Genomic DNA, 17,944 nt, shown 5'->3' on the forward strand with positions numbered 1-17,944 from the left:
CAATCACCGGTAAAAACAAAAAGAAAAAAAAAGAATGACAGTAAATCCACGTCACAAAGAAAAGTCAAAGTTAATACCACAAATTTGAAAACGCAGAAGAAAAAACAAGAAAATGGCAAAACAAAACCAACAAAGGGGAAAACAGCAGCATGCACTCACCAGAATCCCTATAAAAGAAGCGTGGCACAGCCGAAATGGCTTCCAACGCCCCTGATGTCGGGTATGCTAAAAGCGTTCTTTTACAACCACCAAAAACGAAAACTAGACATTGAATCAGAATTGTCAGACGCTGAAATCCTAGAAGCTGTCCAGGACATTACTCCAGTTAGCAAACTTCGCAAAACTGATCTAGTGCGGGATCAAGACCAAAGCACACCTGCATGTGAAGCAGGGTTCACCGGCAAAAAGAAAAAACACAGGCACTAACCAAGCACAAAGGGATATCAACAAGCCATCTACCCCCGCAAGGAACCAACTGGGCGGGGGCAAACAAGGGGACGAGACTACACTGCCAAACAAAGCAATCCAACTAATGGAGGAGCAGCACCAGGAAGAAGGACGTATAACTCACTATGAGGAGGTATCAAGGCAACAGGACCAAACATCAAGTGTAGAAAATCCACCATCCAAACCGGTGGATAGTACAAAGGCCGCACAGATGAATGACCACCGCCTTGACTGGACTAAAATCCACCTCAGTATGAGTCAAAAATCATCGACCCCAGCCACAACGGGGGTCCATGACCCAAAGAAACACCTAGGGCAGGGGAGCAGAGGATCAATGACATTGAACATGTCAGAGTACGAACAGTCTGGAAGACACTCAAGGGACAATGCGACTTTGGAGGGGTCCCGAACTCCTGGGAGACCAGTGATAATGATACCATCTCCTAAGACCAAACGGCTAAGTGAAATATCCTCAATAATGCTAAAGACTCACCAAGTAAAAAACCCGACATGTTAACGGTAATGTCAGCTATTACGATCGCCTTAGCCCCATTTTGTAAACTTTATGAGGCCATAAAAGATGGAGTACAAGATAACACCTCGATTCTTGCAAGCTTAACGACTAAAATGACCTACATCGAAGGCTACATCACCACCCTAGGAGAAAGAAATACCAACCACCACAAGTGCTGGGAAAAAAAGTAGAAGATCTGAAAAAGCTAGTAGAGTCGCTCCAAGCAGAAAAGAATAACCAAACGATAACGGAGAAAACCCACCGGAGCCAGAGTGACGACAGAGAAAGCTTGAAAGAACCAGATGCGTCGCAGGAGACAAAAGCAAAAGCAAAAGAAAAAAGCGTGGACACACCCAGCGCGAGCTCCACTCTATCAGCGAAACTGGGACCATCAAAGCACCCATCCATAAGTACCGCGATCGTACTTAAAGTTACTAGCAAAGAACCGTTGTCCGTGATGTCACAAGCGCAAACCGGAGGTAACCAAAAACCGAAGAAGCCAAACCCAAACAAATCAACCCAGGAAAACGAACTTTTGGAAGTCGTCAGACCAACGAAAAAGGTGGGAAACACTAGCAAGTCTCCAAAATCAGTAGAAGATTTCCTGAAAGATACAGATTTGATGAACCTCTCGCAACATTGGGAAGCCATCCCGGGAGATCTAGATCACGAGGTGTTCATCATCGAAAACAAAGAAGAAGAAAAAATAACGTCAGCACAAGAACCCACACCAAGCAGAAAAGAAGCGGGTAAAGATTATGGAAAGAAGGACCAAGTAACCACCAAAGAGCCTCAAGAGCCATCTTCTCATATCCACGAAAACAAGAAACGGCAGAGGAGTAAGGCAGACAGCAAAGAAGACAGGCGAAGACCAAGTAGGCACTCAACCACAGAGCAAAGAGGAGATTTGAAAAAAGTAAATGGACAGCAGAGCAAAAATACAAGCATAGAAGATGCCGAACGCACATTTAAAGTTGAACAAACTAAAAAGATTGAAGGCTACATGATTCTGAATAGGAAAACTATTCTAAAAATAACAAGCAAAACAACCACACTGAAAAGCATCAAGTCAGAAGACATTAAATTAGTTGAGCCGTATCACAGAGGAAACACAGCAAAGGCATACCTGCATGTCAAGGCAGCAGGAATCCAACATATAAACTGGAACGCAATCAGAGAAATGGAGCAAATTGGCTACACAGTGTCAGAAATAAAACCTGCAAGTATTAGCGAAGACAAAGCCCGAAATCCAAAAGGCACGGACGAGCAAAAACATTGATACACATCAAGAACGGAAGAGCTATATCAAGCTAATCAGACAGGCAAAGAGTGGGGAGAAAAGACGAACTTCGCTGCAAACAGGCACTCCCGCCAAGAGGATCTACACTACCATCGTCGCCAGCCTAGCTATGACAGCAAAAGCAAGAAGCCACAAGAACAGAGAGAAAGACATGAGAGAGAACGATATGAGAAAGGACAGCGCAACTATAATGCACGGCCCAGATAAGAGGATCACCACAGGCAACTCATCCACAGCCCAAAGAGTACTACACACAAGCAGTCAACTGACAAAAGTCGTGATAGAAATTCAGGAAAAATAAAAGCGGCAACATCATCTCAAGGTCCGTAGTCGTGGCTCAAATCTACCCTGAACCCAAAACCAGAGAGATAGCAACGAAACCTGACCCCGGTACCATCTCCCATAGGATCAGCCAATACACCGGCAGTTGCAGTGACTGAAAGGCATACCTTGGGATTATGGAACATGAGAGGTCACGCACATCTGACAACTGCGAGCGACGTTGATCTAGGCAGCCTGGACATCGTATGTCTCCAAGAGACATGGCTGTTAGAAAAACCGACCCTAGACGGATTTGATGTACAAATATACCCGTAAAAGGACTGCTTGGCCGCCCATCTTCGGGACTTTTGACAGCAATAAAAATGGGTTCTGGACTCAATACACCAAGGAAGCTAACAGAATCCTACGAGATGTTGGTCATATTGACAACATGGAGCCACCAAACTACAGTGCCGGAACAGGATCATACTACCCAATTAGGAATAATAAACACATATTGGAACCCCCAATGGATGACAACAAAAGCCTACTGTAAGAAAATGGGGGAAATAATAGATTGGATCTACTCAGAGTTCGAAAAGATCGACGTCATCGTGTGCAGCGACTTGAACGCCGATTGTACTGGACCCCAATTGAACGAAAAAGATTGGGCGACAAAAGGGAACACAGTCAAACAAGGAAAGGCCTGGAGGTCTCTCGCCAAACCAAGAAATCTGCACAACATTGCAACCTTGTTCCCTAACTAAGTTAACATTCCGACTTGGGAAAACCAGAATTCTAAAGCCACCTTGGACTACATCTATGCTTCCCAAGGTCTTTTGCCCAATATTCTGGAGTACAAAGTCCAAAGTCCAAAGAACTATGCATAGTGACCATAACCTCCTTATTTGTGCATGGCAAGGAAAGCAGCCAGTCAATAAAACATACAAGTTCAATGTGGAGGTTAACAACCAGCAATCCAGGTTACGCCTGACTGAAGCCGACATCCTAAAGATAACCATGAAATATAGAGAGCCCGATGAAGCACACACACCCGATGGTGGTGTAGAGCGTCCAAACTATCTGCCCCTATTGCTCCCATACAGAAGACCAGTCTCCGGTAAACATATCAAGGTGGCACAACCAAAGCACGCCTATGACAAACTGATAGTCGAAAAGAGGAAAATAGTACGGAAATGGAAGAGAACCGCAAAGAAAATGAATACCAAAGAAGCATGGGAGCAATGGCAAATTGAAACCAAAGGGTACAAACATTGGCTAAAACACCACAGGCTTCTTCTGTACCAACAAGATTCCGAAAAAATGCTGAGAAGTCTTAGTACAAAAAAATCGAGTGACTTCTGGGCACTAATTAAAACAATGAACTCGCCCTTATCCACAGAAATTACAAACTCTGTGTCAGAAGAAAAATGGGAAACTTACCTGGTGGCCAAATTCGACCTCCCACAGGGGAGAGCACCTGAGGAAGTTGAACATTCCACTGCACCTTGAGTGGATTTATCGAATGCGGTCGACATTGAAAACGCCATCAACAAACTCAAAACATCGAGAGCCCCCAGCCCAGACGGCTTGACCAATTTAGACCTCAAACAATCACCGAAAGCTTGGGCGGGCGCTATCAGCAAACTCTTAACCCACTGCAGAAATACAAACATGATCCCTGAAACCTGGCTGAAGGCCATAATTGTCCCAGTATACAAGAAAAGTGGCAGAGAGGATCCGGGAAGCTACAGACCTATAGCACTCCTGAACATTGTGGGGAAAATCTTTGCAACACAGTTATTAGACCACCTCAGAAGCTGGGCCAAAACTGCCCCTTGCAGCGACATCTTCCAAACAGGTTTCCAGAAAAATGGAAGCACCGCCATAAACATCTTACTGATAAACATCCTGAAGGCCAAAGTGAGAGAAGGAGGACAAGAGTGTATCTTGCATTTGTAGACCTGTCGAAAGCCTTCGATAAAATAGACCGGGCAAAATTGTGGGCCAAACTAAACGACTGGAAATGCCCTTCGTCGATTTTAAATCCTATAAAAGCATTGCACGCTGATACCAAGATCAGGGTGAAACTACACAAGCAAGGAGTACTGTCGAAGGAGATCCCGGTCAGGTGAGGCATCAAACAAGGATGCCCATTAGCTCCAGCCCTATTTATCGCCTTCCTCGGGGACTATCAAATTGAAGAGGAAAAAATAAGAGCATTTCCACCAAAAATCGGGAAAACAAACATATCGCGACTCCTCTACGCGGACGCCGCCATCATCATCGACCAAACACAAATTGGACTACAACGCAAATTAACGAACTTGGCAAGATATACGGAAGAGAACAATCTGGAAATCAATATAACAAAAACGAAAGTACTAGTTTTGGCCAAAACAACAAAGAAGTCGACTAAACCACCTAAATGGTTTCTGGACAAAACAAAAGTCGTCAATGAGTTCAAATACTTAGGGGTGACCATCGACGGGTCGGCCAAAGACAAAGCGATGCAAGAACAGCTATGGAGCAAGGTGAAAATACTAACAGCACAAACAAGATCGATGGATAAGAAATTTGCTAAATTCTCGTTGTTGCCAGCCATCAACTTCTATAAGGGTAAGGTTGTCCCGTCGATTATCCATGGCATGAAATCATCATTAAACATCCCAAGCTCCATATGGCAGAAGTTGGAAGGGCATGTCTGGAAATCGGTACTGGGCCTACCAAAGTCGACATCCATGCCCGCGGTTAGACGAGAACTTGGCCTGGTTTCCTTGGCCTCGTTGATAGAACAAAGCAAGATGAGACTATTCAGAAAAATCCTGATGGCGGATACCTTGCCAATCTACAACATCATTGCAGAAGAACTTAAGAGTGGCTCATGTAAGGCTCTCAAGAACTGGCGGCAAGGCAGCAAGATATCCTGAGAGAAATAGCCTGCTCGGAAGAAGTTCTGATAACCAACCCAGACCGAGTGAAAATGAAAATGGAACTGATGGACAGGATCACAACGATTGACACAGCCAGCACCAACAAACTATTGGCTCATCTCTCACCGACTTTCAACAAAGTCAAGAAACCTCAAAATTACTTCATTAAATTCCCAAACAAAAGTATGCGAGGTATGTTCCTGAAGGCTAGACTCAATTTGCTGAGGACACACGAAATACTAGCCATCTGCTCCCCGTCGATGGACAATAGTTGTTGTCTATGTAAGAATAAAGACCAAGTGGAAACACTGAAACATTTAGTGCTCCAGTGCCCTAAGACACAACAAAGCAGAGACACATATCTCCAACCTCGCTTGCAAGGGGCGATAACGCTGGATGAAGAAGCTCTATGGAACAGGCTAATCTCGGGCGAGACAACACGATGGACTCTGACAATGGTGAAGCTAATAGAATCAGCCTTCACAACGATAAACCATCTCGGCACACTCAAAGGGCCACTCTAAGTTGGATAAAAGTCTGGCAGTTGAAGAGGGAGACAATGGTTCTTTCGAACCAGGAAGGCGATAGGACAAGACACAGTAAAACACGCTTGGTGCCGTGAATCTTCAAATGTTCAAGACCCTTGTAAAAATTAAAAACCTGTTTGATTAAATTTCAAGGAAATAAAAAAAACAAAAAAATATATATAACCTATTTATATGCAGGTGGGGTGGCGTCCAGTGATATTTTCTCTTTGGGCTTTATGGCACTAAATATCTGATGCAATGCATTGAAGATGTACGACTTCTAAAAACGATTCTTTGTATAAATGTCCCAGTGAAGGAAGTCTCTATATATTGCTCCTGCAGACCATTAACTTAAAGACAGGGCTTCCTTCCTTCCTTCCTTCCTTCCTTCCTTCCTTCCTTCCTTCCTTCCTTCCTTCCTTCCTTCCTTCCTTCCTTCCTTCCTTCCTTCCTTCCTTCCTTCCTTCCTTCCTTCCTTCCTTCCTTCTTTCCTTCCTTCCTACACTCTCCCTCCCTCACTTCCTTCCTTCCTTCATTACTCCGCCTCCCTTCCCCCGCCCCCCTTCCTTCTTTCCCAATATCAAAGATCAAATGTAGATTCCAATTGCAGATGATATATCACTATCGGGTCCGCGTTCCTGATTATCTGAGCGGGACGGGGAAGAGGGGGTAAATATTCCGGGTCATTATGACACATTTTACCATTCACACAAATTAGGAGTGGGATTTGGTCGAATACGCCCAGTGATATTTCAGGCAGACTGCTGAAACTCTGCCTATTCTTACCTCCACTTTGGAGGTGGAGGTAAGAATTCTAAAGTGGGCCCAAACATTTCTTTTGACTTTTATTTACTGTGCTTAAGGGAAGCAGTTGCACTTCTCATCAATTCAGTAAAAAGGTTTCTAAAATTGCCCATGGCAACAGGGTGACAAGGTGAGTATTTCTAATGCGCCCGCTCATCACCTTACCCATGCAATGCATAAAAGGGTCAGTATTGATTTTCTCCTGAATTAACAAATGTACAGTATTGGAGTGAACCATAACTGTACATTACCCCTTTCCCCCTACACATTGGTGGCGGAAATGGGCATATGTCAGAGGTTACCATTGGTGGTGATGGTATGTCTGCAATATTGCTGGAGGCATTCGAGACATAGCACCCCCTCCACTGCTAAAGTCTGATAAGGTGGTATTTGTTAACCGAAAATCTGCCTACTTCTAAACGAGGCGCTCACTTTGACATCCGTGTAGAGCCCGCCGACGCAGGTTGGAATCCTGGCAGGGCCAAACTCAGCCTTTCATCCTTACGAGGTCGATAAATGAGCACCACACACCGTGGGTAATAATAAGCAGCGCTCAGACGCCTGAGGGTTTGTAGCACTATATAAATGCGAAATGATTATATTCTGGTTGTCTGCTTCGGATTCAGTGAAGTGTATGCATCTCTTTGTGGGTAAACCCAAGTATGACCTTTTGTGGTAGTTAAGTTTCAGTCTTAAAAAGGACCCGATAAGATGTAAATAGCCCGTGCCTTTGCAGCATTGTCTACCAGTGTGGTAAATAGCCCGTGCCTTTGCAGCCTTGTCTACCGGTGTGGTAAATAGCCACTTGGAAAAATCTCAGATTCTAGTCTGCAAGTCAAGAGGGAAAGCTAAGAGCCTAAACATAGTGTGGTATTTACAACAACAACCAATAGAAATTGTGTCAGAATACAAATATCTGGGTCTATACATGCAAAATACCATCATCGACAACAGACACTTGACTGTGTTACAGTCAAAACTATCAACGCTGCTGTCACAGGCGAAAATACTCGTCTATAAGTACGGGAAATTTACATTGAGGCATTTGTTTATGTATTATGAGCAAAAAGTCATCCCCATCTTGTTATATGGTGTAGAATCCAAGCTGTATTCTAATGACCAAACTTGGGATAAACTTGAGGCCACATTTTGGAGAAGGGTTTTAAATTTGCCAAACTGCTTACCTTTGCCTATGCTGCGTTTTGAACTAGGGCTCAATCCATTATCTAGCAGGGTCAAATGGAGACTGTGTTCTTTTTTTCGGAAATGCATTCTTGGTGGTGGTGAGAACAATATAATGAGTACGATTGCTGGCTACTTGACCTCCTCCGGTTTGGCCTTTCCTAGTCAATGGCGTGGCTTTGTATTAAATGCTATGTCTGAAGCTGATATATCATTACAGCTGCTGATGGAGAACCCAATTCGTGCTAAAACAAAATATTATCAATGGGAGTGGATTCAGAACTACGAACGCTGCAGACAATACAAAGATTTTAATTCTAAAATCTTTGGTATTAAATGCTTGGGTCAAGTGCCAAGTTATCTACTAAAATGTCCCTCTGCGAAAATTCGGTCCAAGTTCTTGCGTTTGAGAATGAACTTGTGGCCTACGAGAGAAGTGTTGGTGAGACGGAAGACTATTCTTCCTGAATTAAACTTTTGTCGGTTTTGTAATCATCACAGTGTTAAAGAGACTTTACAACACGTGATAGTTGCATGCCACGCTTTGGAAGACATACGGGCAAAACACTTTACGAATCTGTTAAATGTGCACATGCAACGGGACGATTTGGAGATATGGAATGTTTTAATCAACAGTACCAGATTTTCAGTTATAAAGGCACTGGTGCACTTTCTGGAACATATATTACCCTGTGAACTTTTTCTATGAACAGTCATACTAATAATTGGTTGAATGCACATGAGTTGATGTGGTTTTCTATCCTTTGAGATTGTTTTTAATAAGGTAACTTGTGCTGAAGTAATTGTATCATTTAGCAAACTGTGGTATCTGTTGTTGTTCAGCTTTCTTTTACTATATGTCCTTAAGTGTATGCTAACCATGTATTGGGATCTTTTTATGGAATTATCATGTAATTTTGAAAAGTTGATTCTATTCAGCTATAACAAAATAAAAAAAAAAATTAAAAAAAAATAAAAAGGGTCAGTATTGATTTTCTCCTGAATTAACAAATGTACAGTATTGGAGTGAACCATAACTGTACATTACCCCTTTCCCCCTACACATTGGTGGCGGAAATGGGCATATGTCAGAGGTTACCATTGGTGGTGATGGTATGTCTGCAATATTGCTGGAGGCATTCGAGACATAGCACCCCCTCCACTGCTAAAGTCTGATAAGGTGGTATTTGTTAACCGAAAATCTGCCTACTTCTAAACGAGGCGCTCACTTTGACATCCGTGTAGAGCCCGCCGACGCAGGTTGGAATCCTGGCAGGGCCAAACTCAGCCTTTCATCCTTACGAGGTCGATAAATGAGCACCACACACCGTGGGTAATAATAAGCAGCGCTCAGACGCCTGAGGGTTTGTAGCACTATATAAATGTGAAATGATTATATTCTGGTTGTCTGCTTCGGATTCAGTGAAGTGTATGCATCTCTTTGTGGGTAAACCCAAGTATGACCTTTTGTGGTAGTTAAGTTTCAGTCTTAAAAAGGACCCGATAAGATGTAAATAGCCCGTGCCTTTGCAGCATTGTCTACCAGTGTGGTAAATAGCCCGTGCCTTTGCAGCCTTGTCTACCGGTGTGGTAAATAGCCTGTTCCTTTGCAGCATTGTGGTAAATAGCCTGCAGCTTTGCAGCCTTGTCTATCGGTGTGGTAAATAGCCCATGCATTTGCAGCCTTTTCTACTGGTGTGGTAAATATCCCATGCCTTTGCAGCCTTGTCTACCGGTGTGGTAAATAGCCCGTGCCTTTGCAGCATTGTGGTAAATAGCTCGCAGCTTTGCAGCCTTGTCTATCGGTGTGGTAAATAGCCCATGCCTTTGCAGCCTTGTCTACCGGTGTGGTAAATATCCCATGCCTTTACAGCCTTGTCTACCGGTGTGGTAAATAGCCCGTGCCTTTGCAGCATTGTGGTAAATAGCCCACAGCTTTGCAGCCTTGTCTATCGGTGTGGTAAATAGCCCATGCCTTTGCAGCCTTGTCTACCAGTGTGGTAAATATCCCATGCCTTTGCAGCCTTGTCTACCAGTGTGGTAAATAGCCCGTACCTTTGCAGCATTGTCAACTGCTGTGGTAACAATGACCAACAGATTTCTAATTTTTTGGAACCTGTTTTTGTTTGCAGATGCTACTTCCACCGGACCCTTGTCCACTTGGGGGTCCTCCAACTCCATTCACAATGGTTCATGCTGGCACGTGCTATTGTTTCCTCTTCCCATTGGGCACGATGGTTTTTATGACCTCTCTAATACGTGTCTACTGATTGCTACACTAATTACATTTCCATTCGCTGACTTTCGTGAGATTGTAAATCATGTTTATAGCATACAGATGTTTGCATATTTAGATTATAGCGATGTATTCTCTTTTTAATGTTTTAAGGGTCACTGCATTGTGCATTATTTGCTCGTTCATCTTTATTTCATTTCAATACATGCATTTCTTTTTTCAAAGTAAATTAGTCACGTGCGCCTTTTCGAATTTAAATGCATTCATGTGGGGATGTGCTTTGTTGGGCTGGTTGATTCCTTTCTGCAAGCATCGGGGAGGGGTACGGTAAATACAAATAATTTGAAAAATGTGAACTTGGTTACCTATCCGATGGAGGGAGCATTGGATTAAAATATAATGCTCGGAAACTGGGCGTTGGTCACTTATCCTGAAAGATATATGCAACAATGTCTGTTCTTTGTCTTGCAGATCTGGAAACGGTTCCCTAGAGCCACCGTAAAGCATTACACGTGCAGCACGCACAGGCCCCTTTTCCTGCCGGCTGCATCCATTCTTTTTACGCACGCATATTTCTGCAGTCTGTGCTGCCATTGTTCAAGGAGCACATATCTCCTTTCTGCATTTTCTCAACATGTTAGACGACGTGTTTCATTTGCCAGGACCACATGGTCGATTTCCAGAAAAGTAGCTTCTCATGATCTGGATGTGGGAGCACGTGATACTTCTGCAGGGCAGTGGGCAATGGCAACGAAGGAGAGTGCGTCTTGGAAATGAAAACGATGGCAATAATGAATTTGGGGAAAAAAAGATGCAATGCTCATTTACATGTAGGACAGAAGCAAAGATCCAAAGGGCCTGGCTCTGAAATATAACGCAGGTTAAGTAAGTTTACCTCTTTTTTACTTGTGTGATTTTAAGAAATGCGTAGGTCATCTTATTCACTAAGAGGTTCTATGCCCTCCATGGGAAGCCATGCCAACGCCTCCTTACATACATTAGTGTAGGGAGCAAGCTCTCGACGCTAATGCATTACAGCCTCCCACAATCAACATAAGCGCAGAAAGAGCATTTCACATCAACGGGTCCTTAAAGGGCCCGTCAGTGTGATTTAAAATAAAGAAAAGCATTTCTATCCCTATTTGAGGGATAGACCTGAAAGTGGGACAGAAGTGTTCATATTGCTGCAATTGCACTATGAATACATGCATGAAAGGATCAGAAATGCCACCCCTCGGCCATTATGCACACCCCTGCACCTGTTCCAAAGAGGGAGAGTGAAATGTGTTTGTTCTCTGCATATTTCAAAGCACATTGTGGATTTAGGACATGTTTTTTTTTAACCCCTTATTTTCAATGTATTTGATTGGGTTACATTAATATTATTGAACATTATACAATCGTTTAGGTTTTTCAGCAAGAATGAGTTAGAATAACACACACAGTAATCTATAACCCTTGCAGCTATACAGAGTACTGCACAGGTCAATTCAACCATCATCTCTCCAGTGCGCATCACAAAATACATTTCGGCTAACTCCTTTCATATTTTACATACCAGTGCCACCTATCACACGAAAATGCCATCAGCGTGTTATTGGATAACCAAGATATGTACACACAGATCCAGATTGTTGTATGTTTAGCAGTCTCAGAAAAACAGAAAGCAGAACAAACCAGACATAAGGAAATCAATCAGTAGAGACAGACACCAAAGGGGTATGGTTTCCGTATACAGGTGAATGCAGTTAACCAAACATTGCAATATATATATATATATATATATATATATATATATATATATATATATATATATTTATCAGCTAATATATCTTTCTCTCTCCTGCGGAAGCTATCACCCCTGCAGAGAGTATACCAAGGAGCTATAATTGAAACATGGGCCAGTAATCCCCTAGGTGACCGAGGGGATCAGCAGTTCCCTGTATGTGTCCTCTTGTCCACTGCACCAGGTAAAGTCTTTCAGCCGGTCATCTGCTACGGGGGTCCGCTGCCACCACCATACCATAGCCACTGGGCGTTTGGCAATCACAAGGGCTGCGCCTAAAAATCTGCTGACATACTTCAGGAAGCTGCGAGTGAACCCTAGAAGGACCATCACAGGAGTAAAAGGATATCTCACAGCTGGTAATGTTCCTAAGGGTTTTCTGAATTTGTACCCAGTGTGAGGCGACCCCAGGGCAGCTCCAGGCCATATGTAGAAAGTCTGCACCTTGTGATGTACACCGTGAGCATGAACCCAGGGGGTTGGGTCACATTTTTTGATTTCTTTAGATGTGATATATTCTTGGTGGACACATTTAAAATGGAGTAGTGTATGGTTATGATTTATAGACCTTTCTGGTTTGTTCTCACATATATGTCGAGTGCTTATCGTCAATGCATTACCCTAACAAGCTTTCCCACCTCCATCCGGCTTCCATAGATTTCCCCCTTTGCCATCCGTGAACCATGCGGCATAGCTTGGACATACAAATAGCATGTTGTGATTGATACTTAGTTATAAGAAATTGCAGCATGTCAGAGGTTTCTGATAGTTGTGGGAATCTGCCGAGAAAAGCGCTGATCTCACCCTTAAACCTGCGATAGGTAATTACAATTTAAGCGGTGTACCTCCCATTTCTCTGGATAGTTCTGGAGTCTGGATAGTTCTGGAGTCTGGATAGTTCTGGATTCTTCCTGCAGGGTGCTTCACCAGTGGATCAGTTGATGAGTGAAAGGCCCTGTGTCTGTCCTCAGCAGTCCCTATTTATGTATTTTTCAAGGGGGTGGGTAGGCTGATTATACTATGCCCAACCCTCTAAGTATCTGATAGGTCAGAGGATTCCCTCTTCCCTGATTTGTGAAGGGAACAGTGTGTCATGATGTGTCATGATGTGTCAGAGTGACACTGTGTTTATGGTCCAGAGAAAACCCCTCCCCTTTGTTTTTACCTAGAAAATCTATTTTTCATAAAAAACATATTTCCAATATCCCCAACTTGTTAATAATACATATTTACATTACAGATTAACTAAGGTATGTTTCTGTCAAAGTCTCATCTTCCTACAAGTTTTGGTTCACAAATGACAGTTTTTAGCGCTTTTGGTTGGTTACACATTGTCGGATCTGTACAATTTTTTTGTACATAACATCCGAGTATATTCCTGTAAATTTTCATATTCCTAACATTATCACAATTGCTACAATCTCAACATTTTCGTGGATCAGTCTCTGAACATCGCACAGATTCCAGCTTAGTTTTAAACTGTGAGCGACCTTTTTATTTTAATAACCTCTAAATTCCATATTTTTACCAGTTCAGCACAATTTGCTATAAGTCTTTTTCTCAAAAATACAGTTACTTCAGTTTCAAATCCACATTTTCTGTCTGGCCTGTCACCAAGGCCTGGCTGAGGCAGAGAGTAACATGAGCTTGTTCCTGCCTGGGCTGGTTTCTGCTGACACCCCAAATTAGCATTTTCCTTCAGTTCAAGAAACCCATTGGGCCTCATTACGACCCTGGTGGAACGGGTTAAACGGCGCCGTAAAAGGCTGCGGTGCCGTTCAACCTGTTCCGCCACATTACGAGGTCCCCTCGCGGGACACGTTAAGCACGCCTGGGCAAACCAGGCGTGCATACCGGGTCCCGCGAGGGGAACAGGGAGCAAAACCGTGTCCGTGACCTCGAGTGAGGAATTACCGGGCCATCCGAACTCAGAATGGTCTGGTAAGTCCTCATTCCGAGGACACGACACGGATGCGGTTTTGCCTGCAGCCATGCCGCCAATAGCGGCATGGCTACCGGCATACCTCGTAATGAGGCCCATTGTCTCTTTACCAGAGCAGCAGAGTAAGTCTCCTCCTCTTCTCATTAGCATCCAAATAAGAGATCCTCTCCTTTTGGTGGGAAGGAAAAGGGTGGTGTGTTCTCAGTTGGGGAAAAACTCTTTGAAGTTTAGCTGAATCAGGTTACCCTACAGTAAATTGTGAAATTGTTCTTTGTGAAATTTAAAGTTACAAAATTAAAAATAAGCAAACATATCTTCAATTCCAGTCTTTATTCAACTTGAAAATTAAATAATGGCAACCTATATTGCATTTGATGGAAGTCTCTTCTTTCCCCACACTTAGATTTTGAGACACAAGTTTAACTCTCTCCCTGGCTGTTCAACCAGTATCTGGCACTCCTTGCCCACCGCATCGCCGCTCTCTGCCCCAACATTCAGTGCTATGCGGACGATACCCAGCTCATTTTCAGGCTACCCTCGGCCTCCTCCTCTCCTTCCCTCATCTCTGACTGTCTGTCTGCTATCCAGGAATGGTGTGCTGCCAATGACCTCTGCCTTAATGCCAGTAAGACTGAGATTCTACTCATCGGCACACCCACTCCCTCCTTCCCTGCAGCTCTCTGGATGGCCTCTCTTGGCCCTCTTCCTGCTCCTACCTGCAAAGCAAAAAACCTCGGGGTCATCTTCGACTCCACACTCTCCTTCTCTCCTCATATATCTGATGTCTCTAAGAAGTCACACTACCAGATGCACCTCCTCAGAGGTATTCTTCCCTTCCTCTCCTTCCCCCAGAAGCTCACTGTCTCCCGAGCCCTGGTTCTCTCAACTGGACTACTGTAACGGCCTCTATCTTAATCTGCCTGCCTCCACTCTCCGCCCTCTGCAACTCATCCAGAACAGAACTGCGAGGCTTGTCCTTGGCCTCAAGCCCAGGGACCGTATCTCTCCAGGACTGAAATCTCTACACTGGCTCCCAGTGGCTGCGAGGATAAAGTTCAAAACCCTCTGCATTGTCCACAAGGCCTTCTGGGGCCTGGGGCCTAAATACCTTCAACTCTCTCTTCCTAAATATCTTCCTTCCCGAGCCCTTCGCTCATCCGTCTCCAACTCCCTCAGGGTCAGCCGCTTCTCGAAGCAATGAGCTGGTGGTAGATCTCTCTCCGCGGCAGGGACCTCTCTCTGGAACAGCCTTCCTGCCTCCCTGAAATTTGAGGAGAACCATCTCCGGTTCCGGAAGCACCTCAAAACCTTCCTCTTTGCTTCTGCTTTCTCTCTCCCTCTCCCCTGCTAATTCTTCACTGAAACTGCACTGAATCTGCAACTGGGCCACTCTCACCGACCTCGGTCCTGGGCCCAGCCACTCTCCACTTGCACTGCCTCCCTGGCAACACCTGCACTGCGGGACTGTCTCTGTATCCCTACAGCCCCCCCTTCCCAGCACTTGTCTGCACTTACCCTGCACTTGCCACCAGCTGGTCCTTTTTATTATTATTATTATTATTATTATTATTTTTTCTACTTACTTGTACTGCACTTCCCCCCTCCCCTTCCCCTTGCACTTCTCCCTTCCCCCTACCCCTGCACTTGCGCGATCTGAATGACACCTGGCCTAGTAGGATCGTTGTCTGTCCTCCCCTTGTTTCCCCCCTCCCTGCCTCGTCGCGCCTTGAAACACTTGTGTATAGGCGCGTTACAAATGCCATATCATATCATATCATATCATAACATGACAGGTTTAGAGATCGACAGCTTCTGGCACAGGGGAGTAGCAGTATTGCGCCCTTTTCAACATATTTTCCAAGCAAGCATCTTTAAATGTGGATTTTCTTCTGATAAATGTACTTCTGCTGACATTGTATTTATGTGGATTCTTGAAGTAGAATGATGTTTAACACCCAACAAAGAGGTTGGATCTTTTGTGTGGCTTGTGAACCATGATTTTTGTAAATTTGACAGCCAAGAAAAATGGATTTTCAAACAGCTCTGTGTTTCTCTTTGAAATGCAGCATTACCTTTTCCAGTAGTTTCCTTTGACTTTGTGGGTAGTCAAATCATAGGTTTTGGCAGTGGTCTCTTCTGTTACCACTGACATAGGCAAAAGTGGATTGGCGGCCTATTCTTCATATTTTCCTGTGCACTTCTGGGTGATTTTTAGCACACATAATGCTTCCCGGCTGCCATTCTGATGTTTCTGATGCAAGCAGCGCACATGAATGTTGCAGGGCCTGGACTAGTGGGTTAAAACATCCCACAGCAACTTGCGCTCTACAGCTCTGCACTTGAGTTTCAATGCTGCAAGTTCAGAGTCGTACCTGGTGTTATGTTTGGAGGCAGGTTTTGGGCAAATTTTCAAGACTGAGGCAAGAATGTCAGGGGTGGTGGCAATGGCCAAATGGAAGTTTGCTGAGAGCAGAGTCTGTGGTAGAGTCTGGGGTGGGAGAAAGGGGTGTTGAAGGTAGATGTGAAGGCAGCAGCTGACACCCATTTCATCAGAAGGAGTTCCGTGAACGAGGTTGGCAGGGCTTTTGGAGGGGAGGTCAAAGGGCCGAGGGGACCCAGGTGCGAGAAGAGGAGAGAATGGTCGGACCAAGAGAGTGGAGTGACCAGAGGGAGGGAGAGAGAGAAGTCAGAATTCATGAGGGCATCGAGAATGTGTTCAGCTGAGTGGGTGGGGCCAGAGGGGAGAATTTAGAGGGATAGTGATGTGCAGAGGACAAGGAAGAGAGTGGATGCTGTGACAGGGGAGTCCATTTGGATGCTGAAATCGCCCATGAGTAGGAAGTTAGAGGTGGTTGAGAAGAGGGCAGAACAGAAGTCAGCCCATTCAGATAGGAACAGGGTGCTAGCACCTGGAGGCCTGTAAATGGTAGCAATGGTCAGAGAGGAGGAATGAAAGATGGACAGCTTGCACACCAAGCTCTCAAAGGAAGAGTAGAGCTGGGTGGGTATGACGGAAGAAGGAACCCATGCATGGAAGATTAAAGAAATCCCAAGTTCAGCACAGTGAGGTCATGGATTGGAGATGATCTTGAAGCCATCAGGGAGAAGGGAGTCAAAAGCAGTGACTGAGCTGGCATTGAACCATTTCTCGGTAAGAGTGAGAATGTCGAGGTCAGTGTCTTCAAGAAGGAGGCAGATGTCGGCGGAGTGTTTGTTGGCTGAGTGGGTGTTAAGAGTAGCCAGGTGAAGGTGGTCTCCGCTTTTGGAGGTTTTCTAAGGTGGAGTACAGGCACATGGTACACCAGTCAGGGGGAGAGGGACAGAGAGAGTGGTAGGGGGAGAGGCAGCTGAAGGAAGGAAGTTAATGAGGCATGGCAGGCACCGGTCAAAAAGGACGAGGTTGGGTTGAGGACCCTGAACCAAGAAAGTGCCTGTGTGGTAGACATTAATGATACAGCGTAATGATGAGACGCCGGCCAAGAGGACCTCCCGTTTGATGACACCATTGATGGTAGAGGATGTGAAAGGGAGGAGAGTGGAGATGAGATGAGGAGTCCATAGATCTGTAGTAGGGACAGAGAAGAGGATATCAGTAAAGACATGTCTGCAAGTTGGGCTGATGTAAGTGTTTGCAATGGGTAGGCCAGGGTTTGTGGACAGGATATCTTTTTGTTTTCTTTCCTTCCAGACTTCGTGAGACAGGGAGGATAGGTGATAGTGTAGCAGTTAAAGAAGATGGGTGAGATGGTGAGCGCCATGAGGGTGGCAGAGGTTAGTTGAGGAATGAAAGAAGAGGGGCTACACAGCACAGTTCTAGCTAAACTCACCAGGTGGCCTAGTAGTTACAAGATGTACAAATGCAATCCAAACAGGAAAATCGAATTTCAAACACAGTGGCAAAAATGCAATGCATGCGGGAGGTGTCAAAGTACAAACACCTAAATTCGAATTTCAAACGCAGTAGGAAAAATGCAATGCAAGAGGGCACAGAGATGTCGAAGCACACACACCT

The sequence above is a fragment of the Ambystoma mexicanum genome, chromosome 5q (assembly GCF_040938575.1).
Source record: "Ambystoma mexicanum isolate Mex_15411 chromosome 5q, UKY_AmexF1_1, whole genome shotgun sequence".
In the NCBI taxonomy this organism is placed as follows: domain Eukaryota; kingdom Metazoa; phylum Chordata; class Amphibia; order Caudata; family Ambystomatidae; genus Ambystoma; species Ambystoma mexicanum.